The sequence below is a fragment of the Pristiophorus japonicus genome, unplaced genomic scaffold (assembly GCF_044704955.1).
Source record: "Pristiophorus japonicus isolate sPriJap1 unplaced genomic scaffold, sPriJap1.hap1 HAP1_SCAFFOLD_99, whole genome shotgun sequence".
Taxonomy (NCBI): Eukaryota; Metazoa; Chordata; class Chondrichthyes; family Pristiophoridae; genus Pristiophorus; species Pristiophorus japonicus.
In genome coordinates this window covers 1,695,220-1,721,037 of record NW_027254919.1, presented here as the reverse complement: position 1 = coordinate 1,721,037, position 25,818 = coordinate 1,695,220, and the positions used below count along the sequence as shown (strand labels likewise).

The following is a 25,818-nucleotide window of genomic DNA, read 5'->3' as shown; positions in this document are numbered from 1 at the left end:
GGTGAAACTGACGCTGTGAATGCAAAAAGGACAATCCAAAGTGTAATGTTGGAATTGATTTGGCAGATTTTGAGAAAGCTTTCAAATGTTTTGGCATAGTTGGTTCCATGGTGTAATGGTGAGCACTCTGGACTCTGAATCCAGCGATCCGAGTTCAAATCTCGGTGTAACCTGAATGTTTGTTGTCCCAGCTGCTGAAAATTTGGACCAAGCATGTAGAAGGCTGCTGTTTGGCAGTTTTGTTGCCTTTGTCATTGATGCTTGATCTGCAAGTCGAGTTTTCAAATCGTGTGTTCAACCGGCAGTTACCTGTTCCAATCAGCAGAGTAGAAATTAGTTTGTTGTTTAATGCTGCCTTTGCCTGCACAATGTGTGCTGAGATTATCTGTGCAATATGCACTCCGCAGCATGAATAAACGCAATGCCTTTTGAAATGCATGGATTGCACTCAACAAAACGTTGCATTTTCTTTTCATGCCAAGCATTTTGCATGAATGCATTGCAATGCTAACACACGTTTTACCTGGCAAGACTGAAGTACAATCTGTGCTGAACAGTTTGAAACAGAAACAGCTATTTGAGAACCCATAGCCTCAACGGCATCTGTGTGAATTGCTCTGTATCGATAATTAACAGACCGTAAATCGGTGAAACTGACGCTGTGAATGCAAAAAGGACAATCCAAAGTGTAATGTTGGAATTGATTTGGCAGATTTTGAGAAAGCTTTCAAATGTTTTGGCATAGTTGGTTCCATGGTGTAATGGTGAGCACTCTGGACTCTGAATCCAGCGATCCGAGTTCAAATCTCGGTGGAACCTGAATATTTGTTGTCCCAGCTGCTGAAAATTTCGACCAAACATGTAGAAGGCTGCTGTTTGGCAGTTTTGTTGCCTTTGTCATTGATGCTTGATCTGCAAGTCGAGTTTTCAAATTGTGTGTTCAACCGGCAGTTACCTGTTCCAATCAGCAGAGTAGAAATTAGTTTGCTGTTTAATGCTGCCTTTGCCTGCTCAATGTGTGCTGAGATTATCTGTGCAATATGCACTCCGCAGCATGAATAAACGCAATGCCTTTTGAAATGCATGGATTGCACTCAACAAAACGTTGCATTTTCTTTTCATGCCAAGCATTTTGCATGAATGCATTGCAATGCTAACACACGTTTTACCTGGCAAGACTGAAGTACAATCTGTGCTGAACAGTTTGAAACAGAAACAGCTATTTGAGAACCCATAGCCTCAACGGCATCTGTGTGATTTCCTCTGCATCGATAATTAACAGACCGTAAATAGGTGAAACTGACGCTGTGAATGCAAAAATATCAATCCAAAGTGTAATGTTGGAGTTGATTTTGTAGATTTTGAGGAATGTTTCAAATGGGCGACCGTAGTTGATTCCATGGTGAAATGGTGAGCACTCTGGACTCTAAACTCTAGCAATCCTGGTTCAAATCTCAGGGGAGCCTGAATGGTTGTTGTCCCAGCTGCTGGAAATTCAGGTCAAACAAGTAAAAAACTGCAGGTTTGCAGATTTGTTGCCTTTGACATTGATGCTTGATCTGCAAGTCGAGTTTTCAAATCGTGTGTTCAACCGGCAGTTCCCTGTTCCAATCAGCAGAGGAAAAATTAGTTTGCTGTTTCATGCTGCATAATGTGTGCTGAGATTATCTGTGCAATAGGCATTCCTCAGGATGAATAAATGCAACGCCTTTTGAAATGCATGCAGTACATGGTTTGTACTCAACAAAACGTTGCATTTTCTTTTCATGCCAAGCATTATGCATGAATGCATTGCAATGCCAACGCACGTCTTACCTGGCAAGACTGAAGTACAATCTGTGCTGAACAGTGTGAAACAGAAACAGATATTATGAGAAGCCATTGCCTCAACGGCATCTGTGTGAATTGCTCTGCATCGATAATTAACAGACCGTAAATCGGTGAAACTGACGCTGTGAATGCAAAAAGGACAATCCAAAGTGTAATGTTGGAATTGATTTGGCAGATTTTGAGAAAGCTTTCAAATGTTTTGGCATAGTTGGTTCCATGGTGTAATGGTGAGCACTCTGGACTCTGAATCCAGCGATCCGAGTTCAAATCTTGGTGGAACCTGAATGTTTGTTGTCCCAGCTGCTGAAAATTTGGACCAAGCATGTAGAAGGCTGCTGTTTGGCAGTTTTGTTGCCTTTGTCATTGATGCTTGATCTGCAAGTCGAGTTTTCAAATCGTGTGTTCAACCGGCAGTTAGCTGTTCCAATCAGCACAGTAGAAATTAGTTTGTTGTTTAATGCTGCCTTTGCCTGCACAATGTGTGCTGAGATTATCTGTGCAATATGCACTCCGCAGCATGAATAAACGCAATGCCTTTTGAAATGCATGGATTGCACTCAACAAAACGTTGCATTTTCTTTTCATGCCAAGCATTTTGCATGAATGCATTGCAATGCTAACACACGTTTTAGCTGGCAAGACTGAAGTACAATCTGTGCTGAACAGTTTGAAACAGAAACAGCTATTTGAGAACCCATAGCCTCAACGGCATCTGTGTGAATTGCTCTGCATCGATAATTAGCAGACCGTAAATAGGTGAAACTGACGCTGTGAATGCAAAAATATCAATCCAAAGTGTAATGTTGGAGTTGATTTTGTAGATTTTGAGGAATGTTTCAAATGGGCGACCGTAGTTAATTCCATGGTGAAATGGTGAGCACTCTGGACTCTAAACTCTAGCAATCCTGGTTCAAATCTCAGGGGAGCCTGAATGCTTGTTGTCCCAGCTGCTGGAAATTCAGGTCAAACAAGTAAAAAACTGCAGGTTTGCAGTTTTGTTGCCTTTGACATTGATGCTTGATCTGCAAGTCGAGTTTTCAAATCGTGTGTTCAACCGGCAGTTCCCTGTTCCAATCAGCAGAGGAAAAATTAGTTTGCTGTTTCATGCTGCATAATGTGTGCTGAGATTATCTGTGCAATAGGCATTCCTCAGGATGAATAAATGCAACGCCTTTTGAAATGCATGCAGTACATGGTTTGCACTCAACAAAACGTTGCATTTTCTTATCATGCCAAGCATTATGCATGAATGCATTGCAATGCCAACGCACGTTTTACCTGGCAAGACTGAAGTACAATCTGTGCTGAACAGTGTGAAACAGAAACAGATATTATGAGAAGCCATTGCCTCAACGGCATCTGTGTGAATTGCTCTGCATCGATAATTAACAGACCGTAAATCGGTGAAACTGACGCTGTGAATGCAAAAAGGACAATCCAAAGTGTAATGTTGGAATTGATTTGGCAGATTTTGAGAAAGCTTTCAAATGTTTTGGCATAGTTGGTTCCATGGTGTAATGGTGAGCACTCTGGACTCTGAATCCAGCGATCCGAGTTCAAATCTTGGTGGAACCTGAATGTTTGTTGTCCCAGCTGCTGAAAATTTGGACCAAGCATGTAGAAGGCTGCTGTTTGGCAGTTTTGTTGCCTTTGTCATTGATGCTTGATCTGCAAGTCGAGTTTTCAAATCGTGTGTTCAACCGGCAGTTACCTGTTCCAATCAGCAGAGTAGAAATTAGTTTGCTGTTTAATGCTGCCTTTGCCTGCACAATGTGTGCTGAGATTATCTGTGCAATATGCACTCCGCAGCATGAATAAACGCAATGCCTTTTGAAATGCATGGATTGCACTCAACAAAACATTGCATTTTCTTTTCATGCCAAGCATTTTGCATGAATGCATTGCAATGCTAACACACGTTTTACCTGGCAAGACTGAAGTACAATCTGTGCTGAACAGTTTGAAACAGAAACAGCTATTTGAGAACCCATAGCCTCAACGGCATCTGTGTGAATTGCTCTGCATCGATAATTAACAGACCGTAAATAGGTGAAACTGACGCTGTGAATGCAAAAATATCAATCCAAAGTGTAATGTTGGAGTTGATTTTGTAGATTTTGAGGAATGTTTCAAATGGGCGACCGTAGTTGATTCCATGGTGAAATGGTGAGCACTCTGGACTCTAAACTCTAGCAATCCTGATTCAAATCTCAGGAGAGCCTGAATGCTTGTTGTCCCAGCTGCTGGAAATTCAGGTCAAGCAAGTAAAAAACTGCAGGTTTGCAGTTTTGTTGCCTTTGACATTGATGCTTGATCTGCAAGTCGAGTTTTCAAATCATGTGTTCAACCGGCAGTTCCCTGTTCCAATCAGCAGAGGAAAAATTAGTTTGCTGTTTCATGCTGCATAATGTGTGCTGAGATTATCTGTGCAATATATTCCTCAGGATGAATAAATGCAACGCCTTTTGAAATGCATGCAGTACATGGTTTGCACTCAACAAAACGTTGCATTTTCTTTTCATGCCAAGCATTTTGCAGGAATGCATTGCAATGCCAACGCACGTTTTACCTGGCAAGACTGAAGTACAATCTGTGGTGAACAGTGTGAAACAGAAACAGATATTATGAGAAGCCATTGCCTCAACGGCATCTGTGTGAATTGCTCTGCATCGATAATTAACAGACCGGAAATCGGTGAAACTGACGCTGTGAATGCAAAAAGGACAATCCAAAGTGTAATGTTGGAATTGATTTGGCAGATTTTGAGAAAGCTTTCAAATGTTTTGGCATAGTTGGTTCCATGGTGTAATGGTGAGCACTCTGGACTCTGAATCCAGCGATCCGAGTTCAAATCTCGGTGGAACCTGAATGTTTGTTGTCCCAGCTGCTGAAAATTTGGACCAAGCATGTAGAAGGCTGCTGTTTGGCAGTTTTGTTGCCTTTGTCATTGATGCTTGATCTGCAAGTCGAGTTTTCAAATCGTGTGTTCAACCAGCAGTTACCTGTTCCAATCAGCAGAGTAGAAATTAGTTTGCTGTTTAATGCTGCCTTTGCCTGCACAATGTGTGCTGAGATTATCTGTGCAATATGCACTCCGCAGCATGAATAAACGCAATGCCTTTTGAAATGCATGGATTGCACTCAACAAAACGTTGCATTTTCTTTTCATGCCAAGCATTTTGCATGAATGCATTGCAATGCTAACACACGTTTTACCTGGCAAGACTGAAGTACAATCTGTGCTGAACAGTTTGAAACAGAAACAGCTATTTGAGAACCCATAGCCTCAACGGCATCTGTGTGAATTGCTCTGCATCGATAATTAACAGACCGTAAATAGGTGAAACTGACGCTGTGAATGCAAAAATATCAATCCAAAGTGTAATGTTGGAGTTGATTTTGTAGATTTTGAGGAATGTTTCAAATGGGCAACCGTAGTTGATTCCATGGTGAAATGGTGAGCACTCTGGACTCTAAACTCTAGCAATCCTGGTTCAAATCTCAGGGGAGCCTGAATGCTTGTTGTCCCAGCTGCTGGAAATTCAGGTCAAACAAGTAAAAAACTGCAGGTTTGCAGTTTTGTTGCCTTTGACATTGATGCTTGATCTGCAAGTCGAGTTTTCAAATCGTGTGTTCAACCGGCAGTTCCCTGTTCCAATCAGCAGAGGAAAAATTAGTTTGCTGTTTCATGCTGCATAATGTGTGCTGAGATTATCTGTGCAATATGCATTCCTCAGGATGAATAAATGCAACGCCTTTTGAAATGCATGCAGTACATGGTTTGCACTCAACAAAACGTTGCATTTTCTTTTCATGCCAAGCATTTTGCATGAATGCATTGCAATGCCAACGCACGTTTTACCTGGCAAGACTGAAGTACAATCTGTGGTGAACAGTGTGAAACAGAAACAGATATTATGAGAAGCCATTGCCTCAACGGCATCTGTGTGAATTGCTCTGCATCGATAATTAACAGACCGTAAATCGGTGAAACTGACGCTGTGAATGCAAAAAGGACAATCCAAAGTGTAATGTTGGAATTGATTTGGCAGATTTTGAGAAAGCTTTCAAATGTTTTGGCATAGTTGGTTCCATGGTGTAATGGTGAGCACTCTGGACTCTGAATCCAGCGATCCGAGTTCAAATCTCGGTGGAACCTGAATGTTTGTTGTCCCAGCTGCTGAAAATTTGGACCAAGCATGTAGAAGGCTGCTGTTTGGCAGTTTTGTTGCCTTTGTCATTGATGCTTGATCTGCAAGTCGAGTTTTCAAATCGTGTGTTCAACCGGCAGTTCCCTGTTCCAATCAGCAGAGGAAAAATTAGTTTGCTGTTTCATGCTGCATAATGTGTGCTGAGATTATCTGTGCAATATATTCCTCAGGATGAAGAAATGCAACGCCTTTTGAAATGCATGCAGTACATGGTTTGCACTCAACAAAACGTTGCATTTTCTTTTCATGCCAAGCATTTTGCAGGAATGCATTGCAATGCCAACGTACGTTTTACCTGGCAAGACTGAAGTACCATCTGTGGTGAACAGTGTGAAACAGAAACAGATATTATGAGAAGCCATTGCCTCAACGGCATCTGTGTGAATTGCTCTGCATCGATAATTAACAGACCGTAAATCGGTGAAACTGACGCTGTGAATGCAAAAAGGACAATCCAAAGTGTAATGTTGGAATTGATTTGGCAGATTTTGAGAAAGCTTTCAAATGTTTTGGCATAGTTGGTTCCATGGTGTAATGGTGAGCACTCTGGACTCTGAATCCAGCGATCCGAGTTCAAATCTCGGTGGAACCTGAATATTTGTTGTCCCAGCTGCTGAAAATTTCGACCAAACATGTAGAAGGCTGCTGTTTGGCAGTTTTGTTGCCTTTGTCATTGATGCTTGATCTGCAAGTCGAGTTTTCAAATTGTGTGTTCAACCGGCAGTTACCTGTTCCAATCAGCAGAGTAGAAATTAGTTTGCTGTTTAATGCTGCCTTTGCCTGCTCAATGTGTGCTGAGATTATCTGTGCAATATGCACTCCGCAGCATGAATAAACGCAATGCCTTTTGAAATGCATGGATTGCACTCAACAAAACGTTGCATTTTCTTTTCATGCCAAGCATTTTGCATGAATGCATTGCAATGCTAACACACGTTTTACCTGGCAAGACTGAAGTACAATCTGTGCTGAACAGTTTGAAACAGAAACAGCTATTTGAGAACCCATAGCCTCAACGGCATCTGTGTGATTTCCTCTGCATCGATAATTAACAGACCGTAAATAGGTGAAACTGACGCTGTGAATGCAAAAATATCAATCCAAAGTGTAATGTTGGAGTTGATTTTGTAGATTTTGAGGAATGTTTCAAATGGGCGACCGTAGTTGATTCCATGGTGAAATGGTGAGCACTCTGGACTCTAAACTCTAGCAATCCTGGTTCAAATCTCAGGGGAGCCTGAATGGTTGTTGTCCCAGCTGCTGGAAATTCAGGTCAAACAAGTAAAAAACTGCAGGTTTGCAGATTTGTTGCCTTTGACATTGATGCTTGATCTGCAAGTCGAGTTTTCAAATCGTGTGTTCAACCGGCAGTTCCCTGTTCCAATCAGCAGAAGAAAAATTAGTTTGCTGTTTCATGCTGCATAATGTGTGCTGAGATTATCTGTGCAATAGGCATTCCTCAGGATGAATAAATGCAACGCCTTTTGAAATGCATGCAGTACATGGTTTGTACTCAACAAAACGTTGCATTTTCTTTTCATGCCAAGCATTATGCATGAATGCATTGCAATGCCAACGCACGTCTTACCTGGCAAGACTGAAGTACAATCTGTGCTGAACAGTGTGAAACAGAAACAGATATTATGAGAAGCCATTGCCTCAACGGCATCTGTGTGAATTGCTCTGCATCGATAATTAACAGACCGTAAATCGGTGAAACTGACGCTGTGAATGCAAAAAGGACAATCCAAAGTGTAATGTTGGAATTGATTTGGCAGATTTTGAGAAAGCTTTCAAATGTTTTGGCATAGTTGGTTCCATGGTGTAATGGTGAGCACTCTGGACTCTGAATCCAGCGATCCGAGTTCAAATCTCGGTGGAACCTGAATGTTTGTTGTCCCAGCTGCTGAAAATTTGGACCAAGCATGTAGAAGGCTGCTGTTTGGCAGTTTTGTTGCCTTTGTCATTGATGCTTGATCTGCAAGTCGAGTTTTCAAATCGTGTGTTCAACCGGCAGTTAGCTGTTCCAATCAGCAGAGTAGAAATTAGTTTGTTGTTTAATGCTGCCTTTGCCTGCACAATGTGTGCTGAGATTATCTGTGCAATATGCACTCCGCAGCATGAATAAACGCAATGCCTTTTGAAATGCATGGATTGCACTCAACAAAACGTTGCATTTTCTTTTCATGCCAAGCATTTTGCATGAATGCATTGCAATGCTAACACACGTTTTAGCTGGCAAGACTGAAGTACAATCTGTGCTGAACAGTTTGAAACAGAAACAGCTATTTGAGAACCCATAGCCTCAACGGCATCTGTGTGAATTGCTCTGCATCGATAATTAACAGACCGTAAATAGGTGAAACTGACGCTGTGAATGCAAAAATATCAATCCAAAGTGTAATGTTGGAGTTGATTTTGTAGATTTTGAGGAATGTTTCAAATGGGCGACCGTAGTTAATTCCATGGTGAAATGGTGAGCACTCTGGACTCTAAACTCTAGCAATCCTGGTTCAAATCTCAGGGGAGCCTGAATGCTTGTTGTCCCAGCTGCTGGAAATTCAGGTCAAACAAGTAAAAAACTGCAGGTTTGCAGTTTTGTTGCCTTTGACATTGATGCTTGATCTGCAAGTCGAGTTTTCAAATCGTGTGTTCAACCGGCAGTTCCCTGTTCCAATCAGCAGAGGAAAAATTAGTTTGCTGTTTCATGCTGCATAATGTGTGCTGAGATTATCTGTGCAATAGGCATTCCTCAGGATGAATAAATGCAACGCCTTTTGAAATGCATGCAGTACATGGTTTGCACTCAACAAAACGTTGCATTTTCTTATCATGCCAAGCATTATGCATGAATGCATTGCAATGCCAACGCACGTTTTACCTGGCAAGACTGAAGTACAATCTGTGCTGAACAGTGTGAAACAGAAACAGATATTATGAGAAGCCATTGCCTCAACGGCATCTGTGTGAATTGCTCTGCATCGATAATTAACAGACCGTAAATCGGTGAAACTGACGCTGTGAATGCAAAAAGGACAATCCAAAGTGTAATGTTGGAATTGATTTGGCAGATTTTGAGAAAGCTTTCAAATGTTTTGGCATAGTTGGTTCCATGGTGTAATGGTGAGCACTCTGGACTCTGAATCCAGCGATCCGAGTTCAAATCTTGGTGGAACCTGAATGTTTGTTGTCCCAGCTGCTGAAAATTTGGACCAAGCATGTAGAAGGCTGCTGTTTGGCAGTTTTGTTGCCTTTGTCATTGATGCTTGATCTGCAAGTCGAGTTTTCAAATCGTGTGTTCAACCGGCAGTTACCTGTTCCAATCAGCAGAGTAGAAATTAGTTTGCTGTTTCAAGCTGCATAATGTGTGCTGAGATTATCTGTGCAATATGCATTCTTCAGGATGAATAAATGCAACGCCTTTTGAAATGCATGCAGTACATGGTTTGCACTCAACAAAACGTTGCATTTTCTTTTCATGCCAAGCATTTTGCATGAATGCATTGCAATGCCAACGCATGTTTTACCTGCCAAGACTGAAGTACAATCTGTGCTGAACAGTGTGAAACAGAAACAGATATTATGAGAAGCCATTGCCTCAACGGCATCTGTGTGAATTGCTCTGCATCGATAATTAACAGACCGTAAATCGGTGAAACTGACGCTGTGATTGCAAAAAGGACAATCCAAAGTGTAATGTTGGAATTGATTTGGCAGATTTTGAGAAAGCTTTCAAATGTTTTGGCATAGTTGGTTCCATGGTGTAATGGTGAGCACTCTGGACTCTGAATCCAGCGATCAGTGTTCAAATCTTGGTGGAACCTGAATGTTTGTTGTCCCAGCTGCTGAAAATTTGGACCAAGCATGTAGAAGGCTGCTGTTTGGCAGTTTTGTTGCCTTTGTCATTGATGCTTGATCTGCAAGTCGAGTTTTCAAATCGTGTGTTCAACCGGCAGTTACCTGTTCCAATCAGCAGAGTAGAAATTAGTTTGCTGTTTAATGCTGCCTTTGCCTGCACAATGTGTGCTGAGATTATCTGTGCAATATGCACTCCGCAGCATGAATAAACGCAATGCCTTTTGAAATGCATGGATTGCACTCAACAAAACATTGCATTTTCTTTTCATGCCAAGCATTTTGCATGAATGCATTGCAATGCTAACACACGTTTTACCTGGCAAGACTGAAGTACAATCTGTGCTGAACAGTTTGAAACAGAAACAGCTATTTGAGAACCCATAGCCTCAACGGCATCTGTGTGAATTGCTCTGCATCGATAATTAACAGACCGTAAATAGGTGAAACTGACGCTGTGAATGCAAAAATATCAATCCAAAGTGTAATGTTGGAGTTGATTTTGTAGATTTTGAGGAATGTTTCAAATGGGCGACCGTAGTTGATTCCATGGTGAAATGGTGAGCACTCTGGACTCTAAACTCTAGCAATCCTGATTCAAATCTCAGGAGAGCCTGAATGCTTGTTGTCCCAGCTGCTGGAAATTCAGGTCAAGCAAGTAAAAAACTGCAGGTTTGCAGTTTTGTTGCCTTTGACATTGATGCTTGATCTGCAAGTCGAGTTTTCAAATCATGTGTTCAACCGGCAGTTCCCTGTTCCAATCAGCAGAGGAAAAATTAGTTTGCTGTTTCATGCTGCATAATGTGTGCTGAGATTATCTGTGCAATATATTCCTCAGGATGAATAAATGCAACGCCTTTTGAAATGCATGCAGTACATGGTTTGCACTCAACAAAACGTTGCATTTTCTTTTCATGCCAAGCATTTTGCAGGAATGCATTGCAATGCCAACGCACGTTTTACCTGGCAAGACTGAAGTACAATCTGTGGTGAACAGTGTGAAACAGAAACAGATATTATGAGAAGCCATTGCCTCAACGGCATCTGTGTGAATTGCTCTGCATCGATAATTAACAGACCGGAAATCGGTGAAACTGACGCTGTGAATGCAAAAAGGACAATCCAAAGTGTAATGTTGGAATTGATTTGGCAGATTTTGAGAAAGCTTTCAAATGTTTTGGCATAGTTGGTTCCATGGTGTAATGGTGAGCACTCTGGACTCTGAATCCAGCGATCCGAGTTCAAATCTCGGTGGAACCTGAATGTTTGTTGTCCCAGCTGCTGAAAATTTGGACCAAGCATGTAGAAGGCTGCTGTTTGGCAGTTTTGTTGCCTTTGTCATTGATGCTTGATCTGCAAGTCGAGTTTTCAAATCGTGTGTTCAACCAGCAGTTACCTGTTCCAATCAGCAGAGTAGAAATTAGTTTGCTGTTTAATGCTGCCTTTGCCTGCACAATGTGTGCTGAGATTATCTGTGCAATATGCACTCCGCAGCATGAATAAACGCAATGCCTTTTGAAATGCATGGATTGCACTCAACAAAACGTTGCATTTTCTTTTCATGCCAAGCATTTTGCATGAATGCATTGCAATGCTAACACACGTTTTACCTGGCAAGACTGAAGTACAATCTGTGCTGAACAGTTTGAAACAGAAACAGCTATTTGAGAACCCATAGCCTCAACGGCATCTGTGTGAATTGCTCTGCATCGATAATTAACAGACCGTAAATAGGTGAAACTGACGCTGTGAATGCAAAAATATCAATCCAAAGTGTAATGTTGGAGTTGATTTTGTAGATTTTGAGGAATGTTTCAAATGGGCAACCGTAGTTGATTCCATGGTGAAATGGTGAGCACTCTGGACTCTAAACTCTAGCAATCCTGGTTCAAATCTCAGGGGAGCCTGAATGCTTGTTGTCCCAGCTGCTGGAAATTCAGGTCAAACAAGTAAAAAACTGCAGGTTTGCAGTTTTGTTGCCTTTGACATTGATGCTTGATCTGCAAGTCGAGTTTTCAAATCGTGTGTTCAACCGGCAGTTCCCTGTTCCAATCAGCAGAGGAAAAATTAGTTTGCTGTTTCATGCTGCATAATGTGTGCTGAGATTATCTGTGCAATATGCATTCCTCAGGATGAATAAATGCAACGCCTTTTGAAATGCATGCAGTACATGGTTTGCACTCAACAAAACGTTGCATTTTCTTTTCATGCCAAGCATTTTGCATGAATGCATTGCAATGCCAACGCACGTTTTACCTGGCAAGACTGAAGTACAATCTGTGGTGAACAGTGTGAAACAGAAACAGATATTATGAGAAGCCATTGCCTCAACGGCATCTGTGTGAATTGCTCTGCATCGATAATTAACAGACCGTAAATCGGTGAAACTGACGCTGTGAATGCAAAAAGGACAATCCAAAGTGTAATGTTGGAATTGATTTGGCAGATTTTGAGAAAGCTTTCAAATGTTTTGGCATAGTTGGTTCCATGGTGTAATGGTGAGCACTCTGGACTCTGAATCCAGCGATCCGAGTTCAAATCTCGGTGGAACCTGAATGTTTGTTGTCCCAGCTGCTGAAAATTTGGACCAAGCATGTAGAAGGCTGCTGTTTGGCAGTTTTGTTGCCTTTGTCATTGATGCTTGATCTGCAAGTCGAGTTTTCAAATCGTGTGTTCAACCGGCAGTTCCCTGTTCCAATCAGCAGAGGAAAAATTAGTTTGCTGTTTCATGCTGCATAATGTGTGCTGAGATTATCTGTGCAATATATTCCTCAGGATGAAGAAATGCAACGCCTTTTGAAATGCATGCAGTACATGGTTTGCACTCAACAAAACGTTGCATTTTCTTTTCATGCCAAGCATTTTGCAGGAATGCATTGCAATGCCAACGTACGTTTTACCTGGCAAGACTGAAGTACAATCTGTGGTGAACAGTGTGAAACAGAAACAGATATTATGAGAAGCCATTGCCTCAACGGCATCTGTGTGAATTGCTCTGCATCGATAATTAACAGACCGTAAATCGGTGAAACTGACGCTGTGAATGCAAAAAGGACAATCCAAAGTGTAATGTTGGAATTGATTTGGCAGATTTTGAGAAAGCTTTCAAATGTTTTGGCATAGTTGGTTCCATGGTGTAATGGTGAGCACTCTGGACTCTGAATCCAGCGATCCGAGTTCAAATCTCGGTGTAACCTGAATGTTTGTTGTTCCAGCTGCTGAAAATTTGGACCAAGCATGTAGAAGGCTGCTGTTTGGCAGTTTTGTTGCCTTTGTCATTGATGCTTGATCTGCAAGTCGAGTTTTCAAATCGTGTGTTCAACCGGCAGTTACCTGTTCCAATCAGCAGAGTAGAAATTAGTTTGTTGTTTAATGCTGCCTTTGCCTGCACAATGTGTGCTGAGATTATCTGTGCAATATGCACTCCGCAGCATGAATAAACGCAATGCCTTTTGAAATGCATGGATTGCACTCAACAAAACGTTGCATTTTCTTTTCATGCCAAGCATTTTGCATGAATGCATTGCAATGCTAACACACGTTTTACCTGGCAAGACTGAAGTACAATCTGTGCTGAACAGTTTGAAACAGAAACAGCTATTTGAGAACCCATAGCCTCAACGGCATCTGTGTGAATTGCTCTGCATCGATAATTAACAGACCGTAAATAGGTGAAACTGATGCTGTGAATGCAAAAATATCAATCCAAAGTGTAATGTTGGAGTTGATTTTGTAGATTTTGAGGAATGTTTCAAATGGGCGACCGTAGTTGATTCCATGGTGAAATGGTGAGCACTCTGGACTCTCAACTCCAGCAATCCTGGTTCAAATCTCAGGGGAGCCTGAATGGTTGTTGTCCCAGCTGCTGGAAATTCAGGTCAAACAAGTAAAAAACTGCAGGTTTGCAGTTTTGTTGCCTTTGACATTGATGCTTGATCTGCAAGTCGAGTTTTCAAATCGTGTGTTCAACCGGCAGTTCCCTGTTCCAATCAGCAGAGGAAAAATTAGTTTGCTGTTTCATGCTGCATAATGTGTGCTGAGATTATCTGTGCAATATGCATTCCTCAGGATGAATAAATGCAACGCCTTTTGAAATGCATGCAGTACATGGTTTGCACTCAACAAAACGTTGCATTTTCTTTTCATGCCAATCATTTTGCATGAATGCATTGCAATGCCAACGCACGTTTTACCTGCCAAGACTGAAGTACAATCTGTGCTGAACAGTGTGAAACAGAAACAGATATTATGAGAAGCCATTGCCTCAACGGCATCTGTGTGAATTGCTCTGCATCGATAATTAACAGACCGGAAATCGGTGAAACTGACGCTGTGAATGCAAAAAGGACAATCCAAAGTGTAATGTTGGAATTGATTTGGCAGATTTTGAGAAAGCTTTCAAATGTTTTGGCATAGTTGGTTCCATGGTGTAATGGTGAGCACTCTGGACTCTGAATCCAGCGATCCGAGTTCAAATCTCGGTGGAACCTGAATGTTTGTTGTCCCAGCTGCTGAAAATTTGGACCAAGCATGTAGAAGGCTGCTGTTTGGCAGTTTTGTTGCCTTTGTCATTGATGCTTGATCTGCAAGTCGAGTTTTCAAATCGTGTGTTCAACCAGCAGTTACCTGTTCCAATCAGCAGAGTAGAAATTAGTTTGCTGTTTAATGCTGCCTTTGCCTGCACAATGTGTGCTGAGATTATCTGTGCAATATGCACTCCGCAGCATGAATAAACGCAATGCCTTTTGAAATGCATGGATTGCACTCAACAAAACGTTGCATTTTCTTTTCATGCCAAGCATTTTGCATGAATGCATTGCAATGCTAACACACGTTTTACCTGGCAAGACTGAAGTACAATCTGTGCTGAACAGTTTGAAACAGAAACAGCTATTTGAGAACCCATAGCCTCAACGGCATCTGTGTGAATTGCTCTGCATCGATAATTAACAGACCGTAAATAGGTGAAACTGACGCTGTGAATGCAAAAATATCAATCCAAAGTGTAATGTTGGAGTTGATTTTGTAGATTTTGAGGAATGTTTCAAATGGGCAACCGTAGTTGATTCCATGGTGAAATGGTGAGCACTCTGGACTCTAAACTCTAGCAATCCTGGTTCAAATCTCAGGGGAGCCTGAATGCTTGTTGTCCCAGCTGCTGGAAATTCAGGTCAAACAAGTAAAAAACTGCAGGTTTGCAGTTTTGTTGCCTTTGACATTGATGCTTGATCTGCAAGTCGAGTTTTCAAATCGTGTGTTCAACCGGCAGTTCCCTGTTCCAATCAGCAGAGGAAAAATTAGTTTGCTGTTTCATGCTGCATAATGTGTGCTGAGATTATCTGTGCAATATGCATTCCTCAGGATGAATAAATGCAACGCCTTTTGAAATGCATGCAGTACATGGTTTGCACTCAACAAAACGTTGCATTTTCTTTTCATGCCAAGCATTTTGCATGAATGCATTGCAATGCCAACGCACGTTTTACCTGGCAAGACTGAAGTACAATCTGTGGTGAACAGTGTGAAACAGAAACAGATATTATGAGAAGCCATTGCCTCAACGGCATCTGTGTGAATTGCTCTGCATCGATAATTAACAGACCGTAAATCGGTGAAACTGACGCTGTGAATGCAAAAAGGACAATCCAAAGTGTAATGTTGGAATTGATTTGGCAGATTTTGAGAAAGCTTTCAAATGTTTTGGCATAGTTGGTTCCATGGTGTAATGGTGAGCACTCTGGACTCTGAATCCAGCGATCCGAGTTCAAATCTCGGTGTAACCTGAATGTTTGTTGTCCCAGCTGCTGAAAATTTGGACCAAGCATGTAGAAGGCTGCTGTTTGGCAGTTTTGTTGCCTTTGTCATTGATGCTTGATCTGCAAGTCGAGTTTTCAAATCGTGTGTTCAACCGGCAGTTCCCTGTTCCAATCAGCAGAGGAAAAATTAGTTTGCTGTTTCATGCTGCATAATGTGTGCTGAGATTATCTGTGCAATATATTCCTCAGGATGAAGAAATGCAACGCCTTTTGAAATGCATGCAGTACATGGTTTGCACTCAACAAAACGTTGCATTTTCTTTTCATGCCAAGCATTTTGCAGGAATGCATTGCAATGCCAACGTACGTTTTACCTGGCAAGACTGAAGTACAATCTGTGGTGAACAGTGTGAAACAGAAACAGATATTATGAGAAGCCATTGCCTCAACGGCATCTGTGTGAATTGCTCTGCATCGATAATTAACAGACCGTAAATCGGTGAAACTGACGCTGTGAATGCAAAAAGGACAATCCAAAGTGTAATGTTGGAATTGATTTGGCAGATTTTGAGAAAGCTTTCAAATGTTTTGGCATAGTTGGTTCCATGGTGTAATGGTGAGCACTCTGGACTCTGAATCCAGCGATCCGAGTTCAAATCTCGGTGTAACCTGAATGTTTGTTGTCCCAGCTGCTGAAAATTTGGACCAAGCATGTAGAAGGCTGCTGTTTGGCAGTTTTGTTGCCTTTGTCATTGATGCTTGATCTGCAAGTCGAGTTTTCAAATCGTGTGTTCAACCGGCAGTTACCTGTTCCAATCAGCAGAGTAGAAATTAGTTTGTTGTTTAATGCTGCCTTTGCCTGCACAATGTGTGCTGAGATTATCTGTGCAATATGCACTCCGCAGCATGAATAAACGCAATGCCTTTTGAAATGCATGGATTGCACTCAACAAAACGTTGCATTTTCTTTTCATGCCAAGCATTTTGCATGAATGCATTGCAATGCTAACACACGTTTTACCTGGCAAGACTGAAGTACAATCTGTGCTGAACAGTTTGAAACAGAAACAGCTATTTGAGAACCCATAGCCTCAACGGCATCTGTGTGAATTGCTCTGTATCGATAATTAACAGACCGTAAATCGGTGAAACTGACGCTGTGAATGCAAAAAGGACAATCCAAAGTGTAATGTTGGAATTGATTTGGCAGATTTTGAGAAAGCTTTCAAATGTTTTGGCATAGTTGGTTCCATGGTGTAATGGTGAGCACTCTGGACTCTGAATCCAGCGATCCGAGTTCAAATCTCGGTGGAACCTGAATATTTGTTGTCCCAGCTGCTGAAAATTTCGACCAAACATGTAGAAGGCTGCTGTTTGGCAGTTTTGTTGCCTTTGTCATTGATGCTTGATCTGCAAGTCGAGTTTTCAAATTGTGTGTTCAACCGGCAGTTACCTGTTCCAATCAGCAGAGTAGAAATTAGTTTGCTGTTTAATGCTGCCTTTGCCTGCTCAATGTGTGCTGAGATTATCTGTGCAATATGCACTCCGCAGCATGAATAAACGCAATGCCTTTTGAAATGCATGGATTGCACTCAACAAAACGTTGCATTTTCTTTTCATGCCAAGCATTTTGCATGAATGCATTGCAATGCTAACACACGTTTTACCTGGCAAGACTGAAGTACAATCTGTGCTGAACAGTTTGAAACAGAAACAGCTATTTGAGAACCCATAGCCTCAACGGCATCTGTGTGATTTCCTCTGCATCGATAATTAACAGACCGTAAATAGGTGAAACTGACGCTGTGAATGCAAAAATATCAATCCAAAGTGTAATGTTGGAGTTGATTTTGTAGATTTTGAGGAATGTTTCAAATGGGCGACCGTAGTTGATTCCATGGTGAAATGGTGAGCACTCTGGACTCTAAACTCTAGCAATCCTGGTTCAAATCTCAGGGGAGCCTGAATGGTTGTTGTCCCAGCTGCTGGAAATTCAGGTCAAACAAGTAAAAAACTGCAGGTTTGCAGATTTGTTGCCTTTGACATTGATGCTTGATCTGCAAGTCGAGTTTTCAAATCGTGTGTTCAACCGGCAGTTCCCTGTTCCAATCAGCAGAGGAAAAATTAGTTTGCTGTTTCATGCTGCATAATGTGTGCTGAGATTATCTGTGCAATAGGCATTCCTCAGGATGAATAAATGCAACGCCTTTTGAAATGCATGCAGTACATGGTTTGTACTCAACAAAACGTTGCATTTTCTTTTCATGCCAAGCATTATGCATGAATGCATTGCAATGCCAACGCACGTCTTACCTGGCAAGACTGAAGTACAATCTGTGCTGAACAGTGTGAAACAGAAACAGATATTATGAGAAGCCATTGCCTCAACGGCATCTGTGTGAATTGCTCTGCATCGATAATTAACAGACCGTAAATCGGTGAAACTGACGCTGTGAATGCAAAAAGGACAATCCAAAGTGTAATGTTGGAATTGATTTGGCAGATTTTGAGAAAGCTTTCAAATGTTTTGGCATAGTTGGTTCCATGGTGTAATGGTGAGCACTCTGGACTCTGAATCCAGCGATCCGAGTTCAAATCTCGGTGGAACCTGAATGTTTGTTGTCCCAGCTGCTGAAAATTTGGACCAAGCATGTAGAAGGCTGCTGTTTGGCAGTTTTGTTGCCTTTGTCATTGATGCTTGATCTGCAAGTCGAGTTTTCAAATTGTGTGTTCAACCGGCAGTTACCTGTTCCAATCAGCAGAGTAGAAATTAGTTTGCTGTTTAATGCTGCCTTTGCCTGCTCAATGTGTGCTGAGATTATCTGTGCAATATGCACTCCGCAGCATGAATAAACGCAATGCCTTTTGAAATGCATGGATTGCACTCAACAAAACGTTGCATTTTCTTTTCATGCCAAGCATTTTGCATGAATGCATTGCAATGCTAACACACGTTTTACCTGGCAAGACTGAAGTACAATCTGTGCTGAACAGTTTGAAACAGAAACAGCTATTTGAGAACCCATAGCCTCAACGGCATCTGTGTGATTTCCTCTGCATCGATAATTAACAGACCGTAAATAGGTGAAACTGACGCTGTGAATGCAAAAATATCAATCCAAAGTGTAATGTTGGAGTTGATTTTGTAGATTTTGAGGAATGTTTCAAACGGGCGACCGTAGTTGATTCCATGGTGAAATGGTGAGCACTCTGGACTCTAAACTCTAGCAATCCTGGTTCAAATCTCAGGGGAGCCTGAATGGTTGTTGTCCCAGCTGCTGGAAATTCAGGTCAAACAAGTAAAAAACTGCAGGTTTGCAGATTTGTTGCCTTTGACATTGATGCTTGATCTGCAAGTCGAGTTTTCAAATCGTGTGTTCAACCGGCAGTTCCCTGTTCCAATCAGCAGAGGAAAAATTAGTTTGCTGTTTCATGCTGCATAATGTGTGCTGAGATTATCTGTGCAATAGGCATTCCTCAGGATGAATAAATGCAACGCCTTTTGAAATGCATGCAGTACATGGTTTGTACTCAACAAAACGTTGCATTTTCTTTTCATGCCAAGCATTATGCATGAATGCATTGCAATGCCAACGCACGTCTTACCTGGCAAGACTGAAGTACAATCTGTGCTGAACAGTGTGAAACAGAAACAGATATTATGAGAAGCCATTGCCTCAACGGCATCTGTGTGAATTGCTCTGCATCGATAATTAACAGACCGTAAATCGGTGAAACTGACGCTGTGAATGCAAAAAGGACAATCCAAAGTGTAATGTTGGAATTGATTTGGCAGATTTTGAGAAAGCTTTCAAATGTTTTGGCATAGTTGGTTCCATGGTGTAATGGTGAGCACTCTGGACTCTGAATCCAGCGATCCGAGTTCAAATCTCGGTGGAACCTGAATGTTTGTTGTCCCAGCTGCTGAAAATTTGGACCAAGCATGTAGAAGGCTGCTGTTTTGCAGTTTTGTTGCCTTTGTCATTGATGCTTGATCTGCAAGTCGAGTTTTCAAATCGTGTGTTCAACCGGCAGTTAGCTGTTCCAATCAGCAGAGTAGAAATTAGTTTGTTGTTTAATGCTGCCTTTGCCTGCACAATGTGTGCTGAGATTATCTGTGCAATATGCACTCCGCAGCATGAATAAACGCAATGCCTTTTGAAATGCATGGATTGCACTCAACAAAACGTTGCATTTTCTTTTCATGCCAAGCATTTTGCATGAATGCATTGCAATGCTAACACACGTTTTAGCTGGCAAGACTGAAGTACAATCTGTGCTGAACAGTTTGAAACAGAAACAGCTATTTGAGAACCCATAGCCTCAACGGCATCTGTGTGAATTGCTCTGCATCGATAATTAACAGACCGTAAATAGGTGAAACTGACGCTGTGAATGCAAAAATATCAATCCAAAGTGTAATGTTGGAGTTGATTTTGTAGATTTTGAGGAATGTTTCAAATGGGCGACCGTAGTTAATTCCATGGTGAAATGGTGAGCACTCTGGACTCTAAACTCTAGCAATCCTGGTTCAAATCTCAGGGGAGCCTGAATGCTTGTTGTCCCAGCTGCTGGAAATTCAGGTCAAACAAGTAAAAAACTGCAGGTTTGCAGTTTTGTTGCCTTTGACATTGATGCTTGATCTGCAAGTCGAGTTTTCAAATCGTGTGTTCAACCGGCAGTTCCCTGTTCCAATCAGCAGAGGAAAAATTAGTTTGCTGTTTCATGCTGCATAATGTGTGCTGAGATTATCTGTGCAATAGGCATTCCTCAGGATGAATAAATGCAACGCCTTTTGAAATGCATGCAGTACATGGTTTGCACTCAACAAAACGTTGCATTTTCTTTTCATGCCAAGCATTTTGCATGAATGCATTGCAATGCTAACACACGTTTTACCTGGCAAGACTGAAGTACAATCTGTGCTGAACAGTTTGAAACAGAAACAGCTATTTGAGAACCCATAGCCTCAACGGCATCTGTGTGATTTCCTCTGCATCGATAATTAACAGACCGTAAATAGGTGAAACTGACGCTGTGAATGCAAAAATATCAATCCAAAGTGTAATGTTGGAGTTGATTTTGTAGATTTTGAGGAATGTTTCAAATGTTTTGGCATAGTTGGTTCCATGGTGTAATGGTGAGCACTCTGGACTCTGAATCCAGCGATCCGAGTTCAAATCTTGGTGGAACCTGAATGTTTGTTGTCCCAGCTGCTGAAAATTTGGACCAAGCATGTAGAAGGCTGCTGTTTGGCAGTTTTGTTGCCTTTGTCATTGATGCTTGATCTGCAAGTCGAGTTTTCAAATCGTGTGTTCAACCGGCAGTTACCTGTTCCAATCAGCAGAGTAGAAATTAGTTTGCTGTTTCAAGCTGCATAATGTGTGCTGAGATTATCTGTGCAATATGCATTCTTCAGGATGAATAAATGCAACGCCTTTTGAAATGCATGCAGTACATGGTTTGCACTCAACAAAACGTTGCATTTTCTTTTCATGCCAAGCATTTTGCATGAATGCATTGCAATGCCAACGCATGTTTTACCTGCCAAGACTGAAGTACAATCTGTGCTGAACAGTGTGAAACAGAAACAGATATTATGAGAAGCCATTGCCTCAACGGCATCTGTGTGAATTGCTCTGCATCGATAATTAACAGACCGTAAATCGGTGAAACTGACGCTGTGATTGCAAAAAGGACAATCCAAAGTGTAATGTTGGAATTGATTTGGCAGATTTTGAGAAAGCTTTCAAATGTTTTGGCATAGTTGGTTCCATGGTGTAATGGTGAGCACTCTGGACTCTGAATCCAGCGATCAGTGTTCAAATCTTGGTGGAACCTGAATGTTTGTTGTCCCAGCTGCTGAAAATTTGGACCAAGCATGTAGAAGGCTGCTGTTTGGCAGTTTTGTTGCCTTTGTCATTGATGCTTGATCTGCAAGTCGAGTTTTCAAATCGTGTGTTCAACCGGCAGTTACCTGTTCCAATCAGCAGAGTAGAAATTAGTTTGCTGTTTAATGCTGCCTTTGCCTGCACAATGTGTGCTGAGATTATCTGTGCAATATGCACTCCGCAGCATGAATAAACGCAATGCCTTTTGAAATGCATGGATTGCACTCAACAAAACATTGCATTTTCTTTTCATGCCAAGCATTTTGCATGAATGCATTGCAATGCTAACACACGTTTTACCTGGCAAGACTGAAGTACAATCTGTGCTGAACAGTTTGAAACAGAAACAGCTATTTGAGAACCCATAGCCTCAACGGCATCTGTGTGAATTGCTCTGCATCGATAATTAACAGACCGTAAATAGGTGAAACTGACGCTGTGAATGCAAAAATATCAATCCAAAGTGTAATGTTGGAGTTGATTTTGTAGATTTTGAGGAATGTTTCAAATGGGCGACCGTAGTTGATTCCATGGTGAAATGGTGAGCACTCTGGACTCTAAACTCTAGCAATCCTGATTCAAATCTCAGGAGAGCCTGAATGCTTGTTGTCCCAGCTGCTGGAAATTCAGGTCAAGCAAGTAAAAAACTGCAGGTTTGCAGTTTTGTTGCCTTTGACATTGATGCTTGATCTGCAAGTCGAGTTTTCAAATCATGTGTTCAACCGGCAGTTCCCTGTTCCAATCAGCAGAGGAAAAATTAGTTTGCTGTTTCATGCTGCATAATGTGTGCTGAGATTATCTGTGCAATATATTCCTCAGGATGAATAAATGCAACGCCTTTTGAAATGCATGCAGTACATGGTTTGCACTCAACAAAACGTTGCATTTTCTTTTCATGCCAAGCATTTTGCAGGAATGCATTGCAATGCCAACGCACGTTTTACCTGGCAAGACTGAAGTACAATCTGTGCTGAACAGTGTGAAACAGAAACAGATATTATGAGAAGCCATTGCCTCAACGGCATCTGTGTGAATTGCTCTGCATCGATAATTAACAGACCGGAAATCGGTGAAACTGACGCTGTGAATGCAAAAAGGACAATCCAAAGTGTAATGTTGGAATTGATTTGGCAGATTTTGAGAAAGCTTTCAAATGTTTTGGCATAGTTGGTTCCATGGTGTAATGGTGAGCACTCTGGACTCTGAATCCAGCGATCCGAGTTCAAATCTCGGTGGAACCTGAATGTTTGTTGTCCCAGCTGCTGAAAATTTGGACCAAGCATGTAGAAGGCTGCTGTTTGGCAGTTTTGTTGCCTTTGTCATTGATGCTTGATCTGCAAGTCGAGTTTTCAAATCGTGTGTTCAACCAGCAGTTACCTGTTCCAATCAGCAGAGTAGAAATTAGTTTGCTGTTTAATGCTGCCTTTGCCTGCACAATGTGTGCTGAGATTATCTGTGCAATATGCACTCCGCAGCATGAATAAACGCAATGCCTTTTGAAATGCATGGATTGCACTCAACAAAACGTTGCATTTTCTTTTCATGCCAAGCATTTTGCATGAATGCATTGCAATGCTAACACACGTTTTACCTGGCAAGACTGAAGTACAATCTGTGCTGAACAGTTTGAAACAGAAACAGCTATTTGAGAACCCATAGCCTCAACGGCATCTGTGTGAATTGCTCTGCATCGATAATTAACAGACCGTAAATAGGTGAAACTGACGCTGTGAATGCAAAAATATCAATCCAAAGTGTAATGTTGGAGTTGATTTTGTAGATTTTGAGGAATGTTTCAAATGGGCAACCGTAGTTGATTCCATGGTGAAATGGTGAGCACTCTGGACTCTAAACTCTAGCAATCCTGGTTCAAATCTCAGGGGAGCCTGAATGCTTGTTGTCCCAGCTGCTGGAAATTCAGGTCAAACAAGTAAAAAACTGCAGGTTTGCAGTTTTGTTGCCTTTGACATTGATGCTTGATCTGCAAGTCGAGTTTTCAAATCGTGTGTTCAACCGGCAGTTCCCTGTTCCAATCAGCAGAGGAAAAATTAGTTTGCTGTTTCATGCTGCATAATGTGTGCTGAGATTATCTGTGCAATATGCATTCCTCAGGATGAATAAATGCAACGCCTTTTGAAATGCATGCAGTACATGGTTTGCACTCAACAAAACGTTGCATTTTCTTTTCATGCCAAGCATTTTGCATGAATGCATTGCAATGCCAACGCACGTTTTACCTGGCAAGACTGAAGTACAATCTGTGGTGAACAGTGTGAAACAGAAACAGATATTATGAGAAGCCATTGCCTCAACGGCATCTGTGTGAATTGCTCTGCATCGATAATTAACAGACCGTAAATCGGTGAAACTGACGCTGTGAATGCAAAAAGGACAATCCAAAGTGTAATGTTGGAATTGATTTGGCAGATTTTGAGAAAGCTTTCAAATGTTTTGGCATAGTTGGTTCCATGGTGTAATGGTGAGCACTCTGGACTCTGAATCCAGCGATCCGAGTTCAAATCTCGGTGGAACCTGAATGTTTGTTGTCCCAGCTGCTGAAAATTTGGACCAAGCATGTAGAAGGCTGCTGTTTGGCAGTTTTGTTGCCTTTGTCATTGATGCTTGATCTGCAAGTCGAGTTTTCAAATCGTGTGTTCAACCGGCAGTTCCCTGTTCCAATCAGCAGAGGAAAAATTAGTTTGCTGTTTCATGCTGCATAATGTGTGCTGAGATTATCTGTGCAATATATTCCTCAGGATGAAGAAATGCAACGCCTTTTGAAATGCATGCAGTACATGGTTTGCACTCAACAAAACGTTGCATTTTCTTTTCATGCCAAGCATTTTGCAGGAATGCATTGCAATGCCAACGTACGTTTTACCTGGCAAGACTGAAGTACAATCTGTGGTGAACAGTGTGAAACAGAAACAGATATTATGAGAAGCCATTGCCTCAACGGCATCTGTGTGAATTGCTCTGCATCGATAATTAACAGACCGTAAATCGGTGAAACTGACGCTGTGAATGCAAAAAGGACAATCCAAAGTGTAATGTTGGAATTGATTTGGCAGATTTTGAGAAAGCTTTCAAATGTTTTGGCATAGTTGGTTCCATGGTGTAATGGTGAGCACTCTGGACTCTGAATCCAGCGATCCGAGTTCAAATCTCGGTGTAACCTGAATGTTTGTTGTCCCAGCTGCTGAAAATTTGGACCAAGCATGTAGAAGGCTGCTGTTTGGCAGTTTTGTTGCCTTTGTCATTGATGCTTGATCTGCAAGTCGAGTTTTCAAATCGTGTGTTCAACCGGCAGTTACCTGTTCCAATCAGCAGAGTAGAAATTAGTTTGTTGTTTAATGCTGCCTTTGCCTGCACAATGTGTGCTGAGATTATCTGTGCAATATGCACTCCGCAGCATGAATAAACGCAATGCCTTTTGAAATGCATGGATTGCACTCAACAAAACGTTGCATTTTCTTTTCATGCCAAGCATTTTGCATGAATGCATTGCAATGCTAACACACGTTTTACCTGGCAAGACTGAAGTACAATCTGTGCTGAACAGTTTGAAACAGAAACAGCTATTTGAGAACCCATAGCCTCAACGGCATCTGTGTGAATTGCTCTGCATCGATAATTAACAGACCGTAAATAGGTGAAACTGATGCTGTGAATGCAAAAATATCAATCCAAAGTGTAATGTTGGAGTTGATTTTGTAGATTTTGAGGAATGTTTCAAATGGGCGACCGTAGTTGATTCCATGGTGAAATGGTGAGCACTCTGGACTCTCAACTCCAGCAATCCTGGTTCAAATCTCAGGGGAGCCTGAATGGTTGTTGTCCCAGCTGCTGGAAATTCAGGTCAAACAAGTAAAAAACTGCAGGTTTGCAGTTTTGTTGCCTTTGACATTGATGCTTGATCTGCAAGTCGAGTTTTCAAATCGTGTGTTCAACCGGCAGTTCCCTGTTCCAATCAGCAGAGGAAAAATTAGTTTGCTGTTTCATGCTGCATAATGTGTGCTGAGATTATCTGTGCAATATGCATTCCTCAGGATGAATAAATGCAACGCCTTTTGAAATGCATGCAGTACATGGTTTGCACTCAACAAAACGTTGCATTTTCTTTTCATGCCAATCATTTTGCATGAATGCATTGCAATGCCAACGCACGTTTTACCTGCCAAGACTGAAGTACAATCTGTGCTGAACAGTGTGAAACAGAAACAGATATTATGAGAAGCCATTGCCTCAACGGCATCTGTGTGAATTGCTCTGCAT

The 25,818-nt window shown here is 41.5% G+C and overlaps 22 non-coding genes across 22 annotated transcripts; all 22 read left to right on the top strand.

Moving 5' to 3' along the window:
• The first annotated feature begins 101 nt into the window (after nucleotides 1-101).
• Nucleotides 102-173, top strand: trnaq-cug (transfer RNA glutamine (anticodon CUG)). The gene has a single exon. It is a non-coding gene; the product is annotated as a tRNA-Gln (tRNA).
• A 574-nt stretch (nucleotides 174-747) lies between these two features.
• On the top strand, nucleotides 748-819 carry trnaq-cug (transfer RNA glutamine (anticodon CUG)). The gene has a single exon. It is a non-coding gene; the product is annotated as a tRNA-Gln (tRNA).
• A 1,221-nt stretch (nucleotides 820-2,040) lies between these two features.
• trnaq-cug (transfer RNA glutamine (anticodon CUG)) lies at nucleotides 2,041-2,112 on the top strand. The gene has a single exon. It is a non-coding gene; the product is annotated as a tRNA-Gln (tRNA).
• Nucleotides 2,113-3,333: 1,221 nt separating this feature from the next.
• On the top strand, nucleotides 3,334-3,405 carry trnaq-cug (transfer RNA glutamine (anticodon CUG)). The gene has a single exon. It is a non-coding gene; the product is annotated as a tRNA-Gln (tRNA).
• Nucleotides 3,406-4,624: 1,219 nt separating this feature from the next.
• On the top strand, nucleotides 4,625-4,696 carry trnaq-cug (transfer RNA glutamine (anticodon CUG)). The gene has a single exon. It is a non-coding gene; the product is annotated as a tRNA-Gln (tRNA).
• Nucleotides 4,697-5,917: 1,221 nt separating this feature from the next.
• Nucleotides 5,918-5,989, top strand: trnaq-cug (transfer RNA glutamine (anticodon CUG)). The gene has a single exon. It is a non-coding gene; the product is annotated as a tRNA-Gln (tRNA).
• Nucleotides 5,990-6,561: 572 nt separating this feature from the next.
• trnaq-cug (transfer RNA glutamine (anticodon CUG)) lies at nucleotides 6,562-6,633 on the top strand. The gene has a single exon. It is a non-coding gene; the product is annotated as a tRNA-Gln (tRNA).
• A 1,221-nt stretch (nucleotides 6,634-7,854) lies between these two features.
• trnaq-cug (transfer RNA glutamine (anticodon CUG)) lies at nucleotides 7,855-7,926 on the top strand. The gene has a single exon. It is a non-coding gene; the product is annotated as a tRNA-Gln (tRNA).
• A 1,221-nt stretch (nucleotides 7,927-9,147) lies between these two features.
• Nucleotides 9,148-9,219, top strand: trnaq-cug (transfer RNA glutamine (anticodon CUG)). The gene has a single exon. It is a non-coding gene; the product is annotated as a tRNA-Gln (tRNA).
• Nucleotides 9,220-11,084: 1,865 nt separating this feature from the next.
• trnaq-cug (transfer RNA glutamine (anticodon CUG)) lies at nucleotides 11,085-11,156 on the top strand. The gene has a single exon. It is a non-coding gene; the product is annotated as a tRNA-Gln (tRNA).
• Nucleotides 11,157-12,377: 1,221 nt separating this feature from the next.
• On the top strand, nucleotides 12,378-12,449 carry trnaq-cug (transfer RNA glutamine (anticodon CUG)). Its single transcript has one exon. It is a non-coding gene; the product is annotated as a tRNA-Gln (tRNA).
• Nucleotides 12,450-13,021: 572 nt separating this feature from the next.
• trnaq-cug (transfer RNA glutamine (anticodon CUG)) lies at nucleotides 13,022-13,093 on the top strand. The gene has a single exon. It is a non-coding gene; the product is annotated as a tRNA-Gln (tRNA).
• A 1,221-nt stretch (nucleotides 13,094-14,314) lies between these two features.
• trnaq-cug (transfer RNA glutamine (anticodon CUG)) lies at nucleotides 14,315-14,386 on the top strand. Its single transcript has one exon. It is a non-coding gene; the product is annotated as a tRNA-Gln (tRNA).
• Nucleotides 14,387-15,607: 1,221 nt separating this feature from the next.
• On the top strand, nucleotides 15,608-15,679 carry trnaq-cug (transfer RNA glutamine (anticodon CUG)). The gene has a single exon. It is a non-coding gene; the product is annotated as a tRNA-Gln (tRNA).
• Nucleotides 15,680-16,251: 572 nt separating this feature from the next.
• On the top strand, nucleotides 16,252-16,323 carry trnaq-cug (transfer RNA glutamine (anticodon CUG)). The gene has a single exon. It is a non-coding gene; the product is annotated as a tRNA-Gln (tRNA).
• A 574-nt stretch (nucleotides 16,324-16,897) lies between these two features.
• Nucleotides 16,898-16,969, top strand: trnaq-cug (transfer RNA glutamine (anticodon CUG)). Its single transcript has one exon. It is a non-coding gene; the product is annotated as a tRNA-Gln (tRNA).
• A 1,221-nt stretch (nucleotides 16,970-18,190) lies between these two features.
• On the top strand, nucleotides 18,191-18,262 carry trnaq-cug (transfer RNA glutamine (anticodon CUG)). Its single transcript has one exon. It is a non-coding gene; the product is annotated as a tRNA-Gln (tRNA).
• A 1,221-nt stretch (nucleotides 18,263-19,483) lies between these two features.
• trnaq-cug (transfer RNA glutamine (anticodon CUG)) lies at nucleotides 19,484-19,555 on the top strand. The gene has a single exon. It is a non-coding gene; the product is annotated as a tRNA-Gln (tRNA).
• A 1,220-nt stretch (nucleotides 19,556-20,775) lies between these two features.
• trnaq-cug (transfer RNA glutamine (anticodon CUG)) lies at nucleotides 20,776-20,847 on the top strand. Its single transcript has one exon. It is a non-coding gene; the product is annotated as a tRNA-Gln (tRNA).
• A 1,865-nt stretch (nucleotides 20,848-22,712) lies between these two features.
• Nucleotides 22,713-22,784, top strand: trnaq-cug (transfer RNA glutamine (anticodon CUG)). The gene has a single exon. It is a non-coding gene; the product is annotated as a tRNA-Gln (tRNA).
• A 1,221-nt stretch (nucleotides 22,785-24,005) lies between these two features.
• On the top strand, nucleotides 24,006-24,077 carry trnaq-cug (transfer RNA glutamine (anticodon CUG)). Its single transcript has one exon. It is a non-coding gene; the product is annotated as a tRNA-Gln (tRNA).
• A 572-nt stretch (nucleotides 24,078-24,649) lies between these two features.
• trnaq-cug (transfer RNA glutamine (anticodon CUG)) lies at nucleotides 24,650-24,721 on the top strand. Its single transcript has one exon. It is a non-coding gene; the product is annotated as a tRNA-Gln (tRNA).
• Nucleotides 24,722-25,818: the final 1,097 nt, after the last annotated feature.